Here is a 2,533-nt window from a genome sequence, read left to right as displayed (position 1 = left end):
AAAAGGTTTACTATTGTTAAACCTATTTCTTCCACCATTATTAAAGCCTTGTTGAGGCTTTTGATCCTTCCATGAGAAATTTGGATGATTTCTCCATGACGAATTATAGGTGTTTCCATAAGATTCACCCATATAATTTACCTCTGCTATTGCAGGGTTTTCAGGATCATAAACTTCTTCTTCAGAAGATGCCTCTTGAGTACTGTTGGATGCAGCTTGCATTCCATTCAGACTCTGAGAAATCATATTGACTTGCTGAGTCAATATTTTATTCTGAGCCAATATGGCATTCAGAGTATCAATTTCAAGAACTCCCTTCTTCATAGGCGTCCCATTACTCACAGGATTCCTTACAGAAGTGTACATGAACTGGTTATTAGCAACCATGTCAATGAGTTCTTGAGCTTCTGCAGGCATTTTCTTTAGGTGAATGGACCCACCTGCAGAAGTATCCAATGACATCTTAGCTAATTCAGACAGACCATCATAGAATATATCCAAGATGGTCCATTCTGAAAGCATGTCAGAAGGACACTTTTTGGTCAGTCCTTTGTATCTCTCCCAAGCTTTATAGAGGGATTCACCTTCTTTCTGTCTGAAGGTCTGAACATCCACTCTAAGCTTACTCAGCTTTTGAGGAGGAAAGAACTTGGCTAAGAAAGCCTTGACCAGTTTATCCCAAGAGTTCAGGCTATCCTTAGGTTGAGAGTCCAACCATATTCTAGCTCTGTCTCTTACAGCAAAAGGGAAAAGCATGAGCCTGTAGACTTCAGGATCTACTCCATTAGTCTTAACAGTATCACAGATCTGCAAGAATTCAGTTAAGAACTGAAAAGGATCTTCAGATGGAAGTCCATGAAACTTGCAGTTTTGTTGCATTAGAGAAACTAGCTGAGGTTTCAGCTCAAAGTTGTTTGCTCCAATGGCAGGAATGGAGATGCTTCTTCCATGTAAATTGAAATTTGGTGCAGTAAAGTCACCAAGCATTCTCCTTGCATTATTGTTGTTGGGTTCGGCTGCCATCTCCTTTACTTGTTCGAAATTTTCAATAAAGTTGTCTCTGGATTGTTGTAATTTAGCTTCTCTTAGTTTCCTCTTCAGAGTCCTTTCAGGTTCTGGATCAGCTTCAACAAGAATGCCTTTTTCCTTGTTCCTGCTCATAAGAAAGAGAAGAGAACAAGAAAAGAAGAGGAATCCTCTATGTCACAGTAAAGAGATTCCTTATTATTAGTAGAAGAAGAAAAGGAATAGGGGTGAAGAAGAATGAAGAATCCAAACACAAGGGTAAGGATAGGAGCAGTGATGTGAGATGAAGAGAAGTGTTAGTGGATGAATGAATAATTAGAAGGAGATGAGGGAGAAGGATTTTTGAAAATTATTTTTGAAAAAGGGTTAGTGATTTTCGAAAATAGTTTTTGAAAAAGGTTAGTAGTTTTCGAAAATTTTAAAATCAAAAGTTAAAATAATTAGTTAATTAAAAAGAAATTTTGAAAAAGGGGGGAGATATTTTCAAAAATTAGAGAGAGAGAGTTAGTTAGGTAGTTTTGAAAAAGATAAGAAACAAACAAAAAGTTAGTTAGTTAGTTGAAATAAATTTTGAAAAGATAAGAGGTTAGGAAGTTAGAAAAGATATTTTGAAATCAAATTTTTGAAAAGGATAAGATAAGAAGATATTTTTGAAAAGATATGATTGAAATTAGTTTTTTTGAAAAAGATTTGATTTTTAAAATCACAATTAATGACTTGATTCACAAGAAATCACAAAATATGATTCTAGAACTTAAAGTTTGAATCTTTCTTATCAAGCAAGTAACAAACTTGAAATTTTTGAATCAAAACATTAATTGTTATTGTTATTTTCGAAAATTTGATATAAAATTAGGAAAAAGATTTTTGAAAAATATTTTTAAAATTTTCAAAAATAACTAAGAAAGATTTGATTTTTGAAAAAGATTTTGAAAAAGATAAGCTTTTTAAATTGAAAACTTGATTTGACTCATAAGAAACAACTAGATTTTAAAATTTTTTGAAAAAGTCAAATCTAATTTTCGAAATTTTAAGAGAGAAAAAGGGAAAGATATTTTTTTTATTTTTGAATTTTTAATGATGAGATGGAAAAACATGAAAAAGATTCAATGCATGAAAATTTTGGATCAAAACAATGAATGCATGCAAGAATGCTATGAATGTCAAGATGAACACCAAGAACACTTTGAATGTCAAGATGAACATCAAGAACTTATTTTTGAAAAATTTTTAATGCAAAGAAAACATGCAAGACACCAAACTTAGAAATCTTTCATGTCTAGACACTATGAATGCAAAAATACATATGAAAAACAAGAAAAGACACAAAACAAGAAAACATCAAGATCAAACAAGAAGACTTACCAAGAACAACTTGAAGATCATGAAGAACACTATGAATGCATGAATTTTTCGAAAAATGCAAGATGAATATGCAATTGACACCAAACTTTCAACTTGACTCAAGACTCAAACAAGAAACATGAAATATTTTTTATTTTTATGA

The 2,533-nt window shown here is 32.0% G+C and overlaps 1 non-coding gene across 1 annotated transcript; it reads left to right on the top strand.

Annotated features, from left to right (window-relative positions):
* The first annotated feature begins 516 nt into the window (after positions 1-516).
* Positions 517-624, top strand: LOC148579299 (small nucleolar RNA R71). The gene has a single exon (XR_015895753.1). It is a non-coding gene; the product is annotated as a small nucleolar RNA R71 (small nucleolar RNA).
* Positions 625-2,533: the final 1,909 nt, after the last annotated feature.

This window comes from Arachis ipaensis, chromosome B10 (assembly GCF_059453495.1).
Source record: "Arachis ipaensis isolate K30076 ecotype BB chromosome B10, ASM5945349v1, whole genome shotgun sequence".
Taxonomy (NCBI): Eukaryota; Viridiplantae; Streptophyta; class Magnoliopsida; order Fabales; family Fabaceae; genus Arachis; species Arachis ipaensis.
This window is presented reverse-complemented; position numbering and strand designations above follow the sequence as displayed.